Here is a 13,340-nt window from a genome sequence, read left to right as displayed (position 1 = left end):
AATGGTTTTCAAGGCAAGGTTCCTAATGTCTCCTAATCGAACACTGTTAAAAAGCTATTATTCCCACATAAAATAGACTGCCTCCTCCAGTGTTTTGATAAGTAAAATGCTACCTTGTGCCAGTGTTCAGTCTAAATAACATAAAGCTCTGAGTTGTATAAGAAACTAAAACTGATTCAACCCCATAAAATCACAGTGTTAATACCTTCTCCTCCCATTATGTTATAGCTTTCCAAGTATCACTTATTCATAACTGCAATTTTATTACCAAGAAATGCATTCACAAATACAATAAAAATATTTGGTGTTGTATGTCAAAGCAATGTTTATATAATTATGTGTAGATTTTTATGTTACTTTGTGCCCTATGTTATCTTTCCAAAAAATGACACTCTTTAGGAAACACACATTATATTTCTTTAACTTTGTTCAGCATGAGAAAACTGCATGATTATTACAGTTAGTTAGAACTTTAACATCTTATTTTGTTAAACATCATTCTCCAGTATACGTATGGGCTGATAGCTAACACTGGTTAGATAGGATCAGGATTTGGGACAGGATTAGGTTCAGTTATCTATACCCCAAAAAAGAAAACAGAAGTATAGTGGTTTAAATAACTGTATTTTTCTCTTGTAAAAGAAGGCCAGAAAGAGTTGGTCAGTCCAGGCCTGATAGTGTAGCTTCAGGATGTTAATGGGAATCCCAGCTCCTTCCTTTCTGCTCCATCATTCCTCAGCCTCTAGCTTCTACCTGTTGCTCAAGATGGCTGCTGAAGATCCAGTCATTACATCAGCTTTTCAGGCTGCTGGAGGGAAGAAGAGGCAAAGAAGAATGCATTAATGCATGCTCTCCCTTTAAAAAGCCTTCCTGGAAGTCCCACTCAACATTTCAGTTGTGCTTACTTGGCATTGGCCAGAACATAGTCACATAGTCACTCTTGTTAGCAAGGAAGGGTAGTAAATGCAGTCTTTTAGCTTGGGTTCTGTTAATAGAGGAAGAGGAGAGTGACCTTTGGGATAAGACCTAGTAATCTTTGCTATAACTTCTATATAACAAGAAAAATGATTTTTTTCTTGACTCCTATGTTTTGCACAAGGCATTTGGACAGTGAGCCTCAATTTTTATGTCTGCTAAAGGATCTCTTCTGTTCACTTTTTGGGGGATTTTTTGGGGGGATAAATTTACCAGTGTCTATAAAATATTTTGAAATTTTCCAAGCAATATTTTGTCTGTTCTTTGTTTCCAAGGAGATTGATTTGGATTTTGATTCACATCACCTTAAAGTTTTGTTTTTTTTTTTTTCATTCAGTAAGTCTTTGCGTAAAGCCTGCCACAGAAAGGAAGTATTATAGGAATGTCGAATTATAATTTTCTAGAGCTAAGTGTAACTTAAATCTAGACGGGACTAGCAATTGATTCTAAACTTAATACTGTAAAACATTACTATTTTTGTAGCTTTATTAAACAGTTACTTGCCATTCTTTTCTGCTTTCTCCCAAACCCTTATTTTCTATTGCAAAATTATAAAGTTTCCAATTTGTACCATGCATCAATTCATACTAAACCCCATAATTGTATGTCTTTGTTTCTACTTCATGACTCTAAAGAAAGCTACAAAACTGGGCTGCCCAACTTCTTAATACTTCATGGTGTGTCTAGATTTGTCTTAGTTGCTCAGTTGATCTTGAAAATGAAAGGGTTCTAGTGAAGAGATGACACATTCATGTGTTTAATGTTAGATGTGTAAAGTTGACCCTTAACAATGTGCAGTTTAAGGGCACATGCCCATTGACACTCTCAAAAGTTTATGTATAACTTTTGTCTCCCCCAAAACTTAACTACTAATAGCTTGCTGTTGAGGAAGCCTTACTGATAACATAAATAGTTGATTAACACATATTTTGTGTGTTACATTTAATCTGTACTGTATTTTTACAATAACGTAGAAAAAAGAAAATGTTAAGAAAATCATAAGGAAGGGAAAATACATTTACTGTTCATTGAGTGGAAGTGGATCATTATAAAGGTCTTCATCCTCGTTTTCACATTAAGTAGGCTGAGGAAGAGGAGGAAAATAAAGAATTGGTCTTGCTCTCATGGGTGGCAGAGGCAGAAGAAGTGAAAGGAGGTGGAAGGGAAGGCAGGAAAGGCAGGAACACTCAGTAACTTTGCAAAAATACATCATAATTTCTGTGGGACGTTTTTGCGTTTTCATTTCTCTAAAAATATCTGTACGTTGGCAATTCTTCCACCATTTGCTTTAGTGTCAGTGCCCATACCATACACAAATCCGTGTCAGAAATGAAGTAAAAAGCAGTATTGAATAATCAAAACCCTTTTGCCAGACTGTCTAACATCAGTTCATTTTCTGGTGCTGCTGCTTCTATATCTTCCTCATCCTCTAGCACTGGTTCATAAGAACTCATCTTCATCAAGTTGCTTTCTATTAATTCCTCTGGTGTGGCATCTGTTAGCTCTTGAATTTCTCCAAGATTCATATCTTGAAATCCTTCATCCCCATCCCCCCCCCTTTTTTTTTTTGCCATATCCACATCTCTCTCATGATCTCCTTGATTGGTGCCTGTGAAGTCATGCACACTATCTGAACCCAGTTTTCTCCAGCAGGAATTTATTGTTTCAGCCTTGATGGTTTTTGTGGCTTTACTGTATCAACGATGGCATCTCAGTGGTGTAATTCTTCTAGACTTTCATGATGTTCTCTCTATCTGGTTTGTTCCGTGAAAGGGTCACATACGCAAAGTGACCCCCAAATGCTGAAGTAGCTAAAAAATCAAAGGAGGAGGCAGAAAATCCAATTTGTCAGTAAAGGCTGTTTTATTGGAGAACTTAGAGACACAAGCATGGTCTTGGTCAGCCACAAGGCAGGAAGATCTCAACACTGCTACTCCAGAGACCCAGGGCTTACATACCATAGGGAAAGGCAACCCTCAAAAACAGGCAAGACGGCTATGTGTATCACAGCCTATAATTTGTGCATTAGCACCAAGGTTCCTTTGTTCTTATACTAGGGGCAGTAAATAAAGTAAAAACCAGGAGGCATTCACGGGGCCGGGGCTAATCAGAAGTCTGTGTAGAGGATTAGCCTACAAGATGGAGTCACTTTTATCTCCACAGGGTACTCCATAGCACTGACAATCCGTTCCGTAAAGTACTATTTATAATGAGCCTGAGAGGTCCTTATGACCCCCTGATGTAGAGGCTGAATTAGAGACCTGTTTGGGGCAAGTAGACCACTTTGATGCCTTCAGTGTTGAACTCTTGGGTTCTGGGTAGCTAGGGGCATTGTGCACTATTGAAAAAACTTTAAAAGGCAGTCCCTACTGGCAAGATATTTCCCTACATCAAGGAGAAAGCATTGGTGGAACCAAACCATTAAAAAAGGTTCTTGTTGTCCAAGCTTTCCTGTACAACCAAAAGATTGGCAGCTGGTGCTCATCTTTTCTCTTCAAGACCAAGGGGTTGGCAGCTTTATAAATAAGGGTAGTCCTGATCATAAACCCTACTGCATTTGCATTAAACAGTAGAGTTAGTCTGTTCCTTCTTGCCTTAAATCCTGGTGGTCATTTCTCTTCCTTACTAATGCATGTCCTTTGTGGCTTTTTCCCCCCAAGAATAGGGTTCAAAACCTTTTCAGGCGGATAGCCTTTCTCATCGATTTTGCTTCATCGTACCTGGGAACTTGTCTGCTGCCTCTTGGTTGGCAGAAGCTGCTGCTTCTGTTATCTTGACATTTTTTTAAGCCAAACTTCTTCCTATAATTATCAAACCAACCCTTGCTGGCATTAAATTATACAGCTTTAGATCGTTTTGCTTCTAGTTGCCGTATATTGACTTCACGTTTTCTTGAATCATTTTAGAGTCCTGCACCAACATAAAGGCTACATGTTCAATATGTACTGCAGTTTCACTAAAAATGCAAGGTTTTTGTGCCTGCTGCTGTAACTGCAGTGATGGCTTCATGAATTTCCTTTTCATTCTTTACAGTGGTCCTTATGCTGGATTCATTTATCTTAAAATGGCAGGCAACTGCAGCTGCAGACCTCAATCTATGGTTACATTATATCAAGCAGTTCAGGTGTTTCGTGTAATGTCACGACTTTTTTCTGCTTCGTGGAAGCACTTTCAGCATCACTAGTGGCACTTTGTATGTGTCCCATGGTGTTATTCAAGGTTTACAATATTGCACTAAAAACAATTAAAAATATGCAAGAATCAGAAGAGATTACTCTTTACTGTGATATGTAATTTACTGGAGAGACAGAGATAATGATCTCAAGCAGAGATAATTCACATCACATGTTATTTTAAGTGGAGCAACACTTGATTTCACATCAGCAACAGGAGGTGGCTAAGAAGTTATTGCTGTACTACAGTATGCACTAGAGTTAATTTACGAAGTTATTTTTCATCTTTACATTTTTTGACATTTCTCTTGACTGCAGGTGGCGCTATGTACAGTCTGTATGCATAAGTTTTAATAAATTTTAGCTTTTTATAATAGATTTGTGTATATTTTATCCTAGTGATAAAATAGACTAGTAACTATATGTATTTTGTGCTTTCATGACACACCTTTTTCTTAATTTTTTCGATATTTCTGGTCTACACAGTTCATCTGCAAGTTTTTTCAAATTGTCGACAAAAGCCCAAAAAAGTTTCCATTGTATATATATTTTTTAAATCTGTGTACAAGTAGACCCATGCAGTTCAGACCCATGTTGTTTAAAAGCCCACTGCACTTGGAACTGAAAAACTGACTCCTTTTTTTCCCCATTTATCTTTTCAACAAAAATTAAGACTAATAGAAGGTACTTATTAGAATTCTGCTAAAGTACTTCTGAGTGTTAAACATGCTTAGTAAAATGATTATTACAATTAATTAGTTAGGACTTTACAATTTTATTTTGTTGTTTCATTCCCCAGTAGTATGTAGATGGTCTGATAATTAACGCTAGTTCAGTTAAGATTAGGATTTAGAATAGGATTATTCCAAATAATTCGTATATACAAAATGCTTTGTTGGTAAGGGTGATATGTACAGGTTTAAATAGAAGTGTAAAAGAAGCAAATAATTGCTTAAGAAAGTACTTTACACTTACTTTACAAACTGTTTTACAACTGAAATTATCTTGGCTTTTATTTTAAAATTGAAGCAGAGGGTATGAAATAGTGAAGAGATTGGTTAACATGAACTTTTAATAGAACTCAAACGTCATTTCCACTGCAGCCTACATATTTACACCTGTGAGTTGTCATAGTGCAATTTTACAAGCTGTATCCCTGACTTTTACCTTTTTTATTCACAGCAGAGGTAAAAATGCCCTGACCGTGGGAAAGAAAGGAGGGAAGAATTTTAAAAACCTGTAGCTGTCTCATATTGTCTAAAGAGGCAGTTATTACCATAAATCCCTCTGGTCTCTCTCATGCTCTTTCAGGAATGAGATGTTATGATTAATCAATTTTTCAGACAGTAATTTAGACTTAACAGATTACTTCTATAATGTTCAGAAAAAGAATAATAAAATAGATTGACTGAATGTTGGTTCCCAAGGGAATAAAGATCATCAGTATGCAGTTTTATGATCATTTGACTGTTGGAGGACAGGAATAAGATTAAAACACTCTTCCTGTTGATAAAATGTTACTGCAGTTAACATCTGAATGACAAGACAGGGTGCAGGCACATACACCAATAACTACTGTTGTATGCCAGGCACCATTTTAAGTGTGTTGCATTAATTCACTAATCTAAACCTCAAAAAAACTTTATATAGCCAGGTCTGGTGGTGGGTGCTTGTAATCCCAGCTACTCAGGAGGCTGAAGCAGGAGAATCACTTGAATCCGGGAGGCGGAGGTTGCAGTGAGCCAAAATCGTGCCACTGTACTCCAGCCTGAGCAACAAAGGGAGACTGTCTCCAAAAAAAAAAAAAAAAAAAAACCTTTATGGCCAGAATACCATTCATATCCCCATTTCACCGATGAGAAAAATGAAGCAAAGCAAGGCTGAGTATTTCATTCAAGGTTATAGAGCTAGTGACAATGTTAAGGTTCAACCCAAACAAGCCTGGCTCTTGAGTCCTGCTCTTTACCCTATGAGCATGTGTGTATGTGTGTGTTTACTCTCAGCCTCTACATATGAGTTTATTCTGTACACTTTATAAGTGAAGAAGGTTTATTCATAAGCTATAAGATGGAGTAGTTTGAACAATGACATGATACTCATTCCATACAAACTTCATAGAAGTGGCTAATGACTAGTCAGATTTAAGTGTTTTATTAAAAGAAATAAGAGTCAGAGTAAGCCCTGATAAAGTATGAAAGGAATTTGGAAAGTAAGAAGGAAACAAGGCTTATTAGGCAAGAGTAATTACTATTTAAAAAGTTATTTAGAATTGGACATAAACCCTGAGAAGACTTACGGGCATTTGCAGCTAGAAAAATGAAAAAATCTCCAGTGTTTTTCTATAGAAGGTGTTTTTCCCCTTCCTAATCTTGTATTAATATATTCAGCATGGTTTCAGGATAGAAAATTAATTGGGCCGAGACAGAAGCTTTTCCTCATAATTGCTTGTTTTTGAAAAGGCTTAAAGATCTTCTCAAGTGAATTATCATCCATAGTCTGAAATCAATTGGTAGCTCTTGCAGCTATTAATAAGTGATATTTTGAATGAACAGCCTCAGTTCTTTTCACCAAAATTCTCCTTTGTAAAATTTAGTACATGGGAGCGAAATGCATCATGATATTGATGTATGACATATGCCTGCAATAAGCATTGAGTTGTTCATTTTTAGCCTTAATCTTTTCCCAGTAGACTTACAGGAATTATGTGCTCATGGCTTGTGTAGCAGGGGACACATTTTAGTTATTTAGGAACCCCATTAAGAGTTGTTATATATGACTCTACACATAGCAGCAGACAGTACAGAAAAATAGCAAGCCTGGAGGCCCCTTAAGATCAAATCCACTGGTCAGCTACTGAGTGGTTCCCAGTGGTGTCCAGAGATCACTGGGGACTCACCAGAGAACATAATGCTACCTGCCATGGAGCTGGTCTGGGTTTTGATCCAGGTAGACTATAGGTGCTAGCGGGGAGAACATTCTAAAGTGCTTTATAAAATGGAAACCACAAAACACTGGTAAGAAATTGTTATTATAAAGGATTAAATGAGCAGATAAGGTGTTCTTGTGTTAGAAATAAACATTTAATCAAAAAGATTCCTTCCCTTGCAGATAACGTAGTAGAAAAGTTAAGTAAACCCAAGGGATGGCTGATCTCACTACTGTCTTTAAGAGACAATAAGGGAAAATGCTAGCCCTTATTTCATTTTTTTTTCCCACTCTTAACTATGACGATTCTTAGGGGAAATGATGATCAGCTCACACTTAAAAAAAAAAAAAATACATACAGGACTCTAGGGACTTTCGTTCTGAAAGACATGACCCAATCTTCTGTAACCGACTCACAAAGTTAATGAGGCTAAAATTGGCATGTATTTCCTCTTTTCAAATATTAGATAACATTTTAAACAAGAGGATATGTAGCATAATCCCTAGAGTAATATTAACTTGCACTCTAAATGCAAGTCATTATAGTGTTTCAAGATGCTGTTCCTCTGATCTACCAAATGTATAGCCTTTGAGTTGCAGATTTCGCATGTGGGTGTTAGTTACTGCTGACACCAGACTTACTTGAAAGGAGTCACTCTGGCCAGGTGTCTTCTCTTTGCAATTTGATCTCTTTGTAAGTAGCTCTTCATCAGAGCCAGCATTTCAGTGTTTAATTTGAGCCCTGGCCAAATGTCCTTCACCTTCACCTTCATTAGATGCACCTATCCCACCCAGCCAGAGGTGTTAGGACAAGTAGAAAGAGCTATGGGCATGGATTTACGCTGGATTCATTAGAGCACTTCACAATGGCCACTAGATAGATGAATGCAATTGTGGAGTTTAGACACCACCATTGGGCTTGAGTGAACCAGAGTAGGATGAGAGTGTGAAACAGATCAGAAAAAAGTAGGAAGGAAAGAAGACATATCTAAACAATCTGACTTTTACAGCCAACACCAAGAAGGCTTGGTGTTTGTCATTTTCATTCCAGTAACGTCAACACTTAGCACAGTGCCCAATTCATAGTTGGTGGGCTGCAGGGCACTGGGGGAAGGAAAACAATGTTTCCCTGTTTTTTTGTTTTGTTTTTTTCATCTTATTTTCTATTGGATAGTCAGCTCTGAAATTAAGAAGAAAAGAAAAGACACATCTTCAGAGTACTTATTTGCCCTCTTTATTCTCTGTTTTACTCATTTGTTTGGGGCAATATTATTAAATTAAAGGTGTGGAGTCATGACTAGTTTCCTTCCCAGATCATCTGTGAAAGCACTGGAGTATTTGAAAGCCACGGCCCACGATGCTCAGCTTTAGTCAGACAGCTGGGCAGATGTCCTACTCAGTGGATTGTTGACAGTTCAGGCATGGGGAGAGTGCTGTGCACAGTAACAACAGTGCTCTAAAGACAAATCTGATTTTGTTGAAGAAATGGAAATGCACATGGTCAACATTCAGCACAAAATTGAGAAACAATTACAAAGGAACATGTTAGAAATTATCAACCTGATATAGAAAGACAGGTGGTCATACTTGCAGTCAGAGAATACTTTCACTTCTTATTTTTTCATAAATCTGAAAAGAAGAAAACATAATAATTGATGAGCCGTTAACGTTTCAAGTAGGGAAAAATGTATTTGAACTTAGATTGGAACACCCAAGTGCCCCCTCCTTTGGGAAGTTCCTGTCTTCATGTCATTCTAAACTAATGAGTGTTAGTTAAGCACCTCCAGTGAGCCTTGTAGATCTAAAATCTGAACATGATTTTCCCTACCAGAGTACATGAAGGGAGTCTTTAAATGCCCTTGAACTGCACAAAAATGCCTCGCAGAGCTAAAGTACCGTGGCACAAAGCTTTTTACATCACTGTAAGCTGGTCGTAAAACAAATGAAAAATGTTGAGGAATAATCTGTAGAATGCAAAATCGCAGAAAAGTATTTTGAGAGATTCATGTATCTGTGGAGACTTTTATCTCCATATGCATATGAGACACAGCAAGGTCTTGATTGGCCAAAATGAATAGGACTAATGATCCGTCAGAAATTCAAAGGCTTAGTATTAATTACTTCTCAACAGCTGGCTGTATTTATAGTACTGCTTGGCATAAGTTGCTGAGTAAGGAAATTGCAGATTTAGAAGTGTCCCTAAATAATTTACCCTCCCATCCCCAGGGTAGTAGCTACAGGAAAAAAAAAAAAAGATCTAGTTCACAGCTTTCATGCTGAAGCCAGGACTGATTCCTATTACAACAGGAATTTTATTTGGTCCTCACAGCATGTTTTTTTGTTTGTTTGTTTGTTTGTTTTTAATAGTTAATCAACATTTCAAGACCAAGAAATTCTTAGGGTAAACTGACAGGCAGTGCCAGACTTCCTGAACTTCTTGTACGGAATGACATCTATTCCTGGTCTTCAGAGCAGTACTCTCCTTGGAATGTTCTGCAGTAATGGAAATGTTGTTATTTCCATCGCGACAGCCACTAGCCACATGTGGCTATTGAACATTCTAAATGTGGCTAGCATGACTAAGATTGAATTTTAAATTGTGTTTACTTTTAATTAACTTATATTTCTGTAGACATTTATGGTTAGAGGGTATCATACTGGACACTGCACTTCTAGATGAACCAGGCAGGTTGCAGGAGTAGTAATTCAAAGTACTATACATCTGGATGTGTAGATTTTCTTCTATGTTTTCTTCTAGTTGTTTTACAGTTTCTGGTCTTAAGTCTAAGTCTTTAGTCCATTTTGAGTTGACTTTTGTATATAGTGTAAAATGAGGTTCAAATTTCATTCTTCTGCTTGTGGATATACATAATAGTCATACTTACGAATATGACATTTAGTAACACCATTTATTAAATATAAAATAATTCTAAACTCTAGATCAGTTTAGAGCAGATTTTTACAATTAAGTTCAATCAAAATTTAAATCTCATTCAAGTTTTTTCTGGTCTAGAAGAGAAGATGAAGGGAAGGAAGCATGTCTCCACTCTATTTTTTGCTTAGCAGACAGCACAAAAGGAAATGTAATGTGATATTCAAATTTAAGCCCAAGAATACACTTGGCTAAAACCGGCTTTTGTCACATTTTAAAGTAGATGCATATTCTTTGATAAAAAGATGAAAGAAAATATTAAAAAGATGAAACTGCCTACATCATTCTTTGTCAAAACTCGAACAATTTTGGCTGTTATGTTAGAAGTCAGTAGAAATGTTTTTTTCTCATTAAGTGTCCTTCAGAGAATAGAATCATATTTGGGAATGAATTTATTAATGGATACAACTGTACTCTTTCCTCCCAACCCTGATTCTCCAACAGAGGGGTTTGCCATCTCAGTGGATGGCACCATTTTCCATTTAGCTGTTGAAGTTAGTCATCGGGAGGCATTTTGACATCTTCTTCTCCGCCATCCCCCACCAAGTTCTGCTGATTTTACTTTCTAGACAGGTATCTTTCCAGTTCATTCTGACAAGATCTGTATTGCACCACCCACCCTGTGTCTCGCTCCTACTCCTGAAGCATCCTCCTAACTGTTCCTCCTGCATCCACTGTTTCATACACTCCCTTGCAAACCTTACAGTGCAGTTATGGTGAACTTTTAACAAAACAAATCTAAGTATATGCTTCCCACGCTTAAAATGGGTGCATTTCAAATGAAACTCCAAATCCTAACTGGCCTGCTAGACTCTGTGTAATCTAGCTTCTGCCTGCCTCTCTAGCTTTGAGAAGAGCTGTCTTCCTTAGGATTAGGCCTACCAGGACATGGCAATACATCTAAAATAACAGTGGCTTTAACAGAACCGAAGTTTATTTTTCTCTTGTGTAAGTAGGCAATCCATGGACTGGTGTGGCAGCTTCACAGTCCTCCAGGATTAGGTGGCTTTGATCTTTGAAACTTTACCACCCTCAGCACAGAGCTTCCAACTTATGGTCCTTAGACAATGACTGCTCTAGCTGCACCATCACATCTGCATTCCAGCCAGGAAGATAGAAAAGGAAATAAATCGCCAGTGCCTTCCCTTCAAGAACATTTTCCAAAGTTGCCTCCACTACTCCCACTGCATCCTGTTGTTCAGAACTTCACCACATAGCCATACCCAGCTGTGAAGAAAATTGTTCTTAGCAGCCTGTGCCCAGCTAAAATCCAGGGCATTATTGTTGAGAGAAAGGCAAGATACATTTGGAAAACCACTTACTCTCCATCACAAGAGCTAACTCCTCATTTTCTAGAGTAGAATATGAGTCAGAAATATCTGACATAGAAAACTTAACAGATAGCACATAAGCATATTATTAGAAATAGAAAGACAGATACTAGAGAAAATGGCTGAAACTGATGAAAATGGTTGCCTCTGGAAGGCAGGAACACAGTGAACCAGAGGACTGGTGTTTTGCATATTAAATCTTTCAGTACTGTATAATTTTTTCCATGAAGAACATATATATTTTGATAAACATTGCATTTGAAGGCATTTCTTAAGGCATTGACTGAAGCCAGGCCGCCAAGTATGTATTAGGACTGGATGAATTTTCCCTGCAAAGCCCGTGAAGTTGTGTTTTTATTTCCCACCTTGCCAACCATCCCTGAGTCTTTGGTATTGATTCAAAGGTGGTGGTGTATGCATGGTTATTGTCAACAGTTGAGGATCATAAAGATCAGGTTTAAGACATTTGGCCACAAGCAGTCCTCCCTTTTTTCTGTCATTATATATTTTCTATTATATAAAATACTGATGAGGTATTAAATGTCTGTGACATAATACATTTTGTCTTATTTTCCTGACCTGGGCTGATTTATAATAAGCATGTGCAGGAAACTTTTTCTAATTGGCAGCAGCACTCACCACTTAAAGTCCTTTTCCTCCATGGATGTTCTGTGACAGGGAATGTAGACACAGTAAACTATCATCTGCAGAAGATTGCTTATCAAAATCCACAGACCCAGAGGCCCACATGAGAGGTAGGGGAGAACTGGAACATGAGATTGTGGAATCCCAGAAACTAGAAAGATAATTCTCTGCCTATCAAAAAGAAAGTTTTAATCCAAATGTACTCTTGTGAGACTTGATTACCTGTTTTTCATGAGAAATACACCAAATCTTACAATTGCAAGCCTTAATAGGTTTTGTTTGTTAAATAGTTAAGCCAAGAGGAATTGTTGCTAATGAGAGACAAAGATCTGAAAGAAAAACAATCACTGGACTTGTGTTTAATCACTTTTTATTTTCTCAGATCTCCATCATGTCATTATCTGGCTTTGGTGCTTACATAACTTAATTAGGAGAGCTCAGGCAGCAATGGGAATAGGAGGGCAAAATGAAAGGTTAACAATTTAAATGGATCACCTGCAGATGCGTGATATGGATGGAGATGAAGCCTATTAAGGACCTAATTTTAGAAGAAGCTCTTGACATCAATCATTTGTGAAAAGGGTTTTTTTTTTTTTTCTTACCTACACACAAGGTTTTGTACACTTGTCTACAAACCTTAAGCATTGATGCATCTGATCATCAGCTTGTGGGATTACTAACACCAAGCCACTTTGAAAGAGCAGTCAAGGTTATTAACTTTGGCAGGAAATGAAAATTTGGCCTTAATATACATGTGAAATTGAATTGTCTGTAGCACAAAGCTTTGGAGATTACCCATGCAAAATGAGAAAACTATCTAAATTTAAAATTGTCCTCAGTACAGGGAAAGTAATTTTGCAGACAGCATTTTTACTGCATTGAAATCCGTGAAGATTGGCTCTATTAATTTAAATTTAAACAGAGGTTCTGTGTCTTCTAAAAATGGCAAATGAGATGGAAAATGTACTTCAAGGGAAAAAAATGGGTTTCTGGAAATGCTGCAGGCAGGCAGGCAGGCTTCCTACTCCACATCTTTGAGTCTGCCCTGAGTCCAGTTAGCTTCAGAGGGAAGGCTCTTTCCACTGTGACAGGCATTTGAAATAAGGACATGCAGACAATGCCTCTATTACATATTTCAGGCTTCAAGAGTAGGGTAAGAAACTGATCAAGTAGAGCCCAAGGCAAAAGTCATTGGTGGCTTTTACATTACATTTACCAAAGTAGGTGGGCCCTCGACAGAAAAAAATCTAGGGGTTGAATATTTTTTCTCAGCTATCAAATAACTTTCTTATAATCCCTGCCTGGAAGGATACTGGGGCAGGGGATTTGGTTACATTAACTACCTTTTCACAAAAAAAA

At 37.5% G+C, this 13,340-nt stretch overlaps 1 protein-coding gene and 1 long non-coding RNA gene across 5 annotated transcripts in view; one reads left to right on the top strand and one right to left on the bottom strand.

The window, feature by feature from the left end:
- The window catches only part of LANCL1 (LanC like glutathione S-transferase 1), a 46,086-nt gene that overhangs the window by 8,130 nt on the left and 24,616 nt on the right, over window positions 1-13,340 (top strand). The gene's annotated exons all lie outside the window — the stretch shown is intronic.
- Window positions 722-13,340, bottom strand: part of LOC134808005 (uncharacterized) — a 151,916-nt gene continuing 139,297 nt past the window's right edge. For both annotated transcript variants that reach the window (XR_010149865.1, XR_010149864.1), the window contains 2 exons: window positions 8,634-8,702; window positions 722-808 (listed from right to left, as the gene is read on the bottom strand). This is a non-coding gene — a long non-coding RNA (uncharacterized LOC134808005). The remainder of the gene's footprint in view (window positions 809-8,633; window positions 8,703-13,340) is intronic.

Source organism: Pan troglodytes, chromosome 13 (genome assembly GCF_028858775.2).
Source record: "Pan troglodytes isolate AG18354 chromosome 13, NHGRI_mPanTro3-v2.0_pri, whole genome shotgun sequence".
Classification (NCBI taxonomy): domain Eukaryota; kingdom Metazoa; phylum Chordata; class Mammalia; order Primates; family Hominidae; genus Pan; species Pan troglodytes.
The sequence above is the reverse complement of the archived record's forward strand: the minus strand, read 5'-3'. Positions and strand labels throughout refer to the sequence as shown.